Source organism: Etheostoma spectabile, chromosome 13 (assembly GCF_008692095.1).
Source record: "Etheostoma spectabile isolate EspeVRDwgs_2016 chromosome 13, UIUC_Espe_1.0, whole genome shotgun sequence".
Taxonomy (NCBI): domain Eukaryota; kingdom Metazoa; phylum Chordata; class Actinopteri; order Perciformes; family Percidae; genus Etheostoma; species Etheostoma spectabile.
In genome coordinates, this window is record NC_045745.1 from 26,669,206 (window position 1) to 26,669,481 (window position 276).

The 276-nt window shown below is 39.9% G+C and overlaps 1 long non-coding RNA gene across 1 annotated transcript in view; it reads right to left on the minus strand.

The window, feature by feature from the left end:
- LOC116700651 (uncharacterized) overlaps positions 1–276 on the minus strand; it is a 3,395-nt gene that overhangs the window by 1,095 nt on the left and 2,024 nt on the right. Inside the window, exons 4-5 of the long non-coding RNA XR_004334695.1 lie at positions 163–276; positions 1–74 (exon numbers count right to left, since the gene is read on the minus strand). The exon at positions 1–74 is cut by the window's left edge and continues 98 nt beyond it; the exon at positions 163–276 is cut by the window's right edge and continues 139 nt beyond it. This is a non-coding gene — a long non-coding RNA (uncharacterized LOC116700651). The remainder of the gene's footprint in view (positions 75–162) is intronic.

Genomic DNA, 276 nt, shown 5'->3' on the forward strand with positions numbered 1-276 from the left:
GCTAAGCTTTTCAACATCAGTAAGGTACCTCTTGTTTGTTAGGACCCTGTCAAGTCTGTTCACAGCTGACATGCCTATGAGAAAGTCAATTTAAACTGTAATTTAAAACCATGACTGTTGAAGATACACACAAATGTGTAATCATTGTTTTAGAATACAGACCTGGTTGAAACCATTTGCTATGGTTATTTGAGGCCTTTGGTGGATGTACACACTTGGGGAAGGCTGGGTCAGAATGACTGTGGACATCTTGAATGTGGTTCAACAAAGACTTCC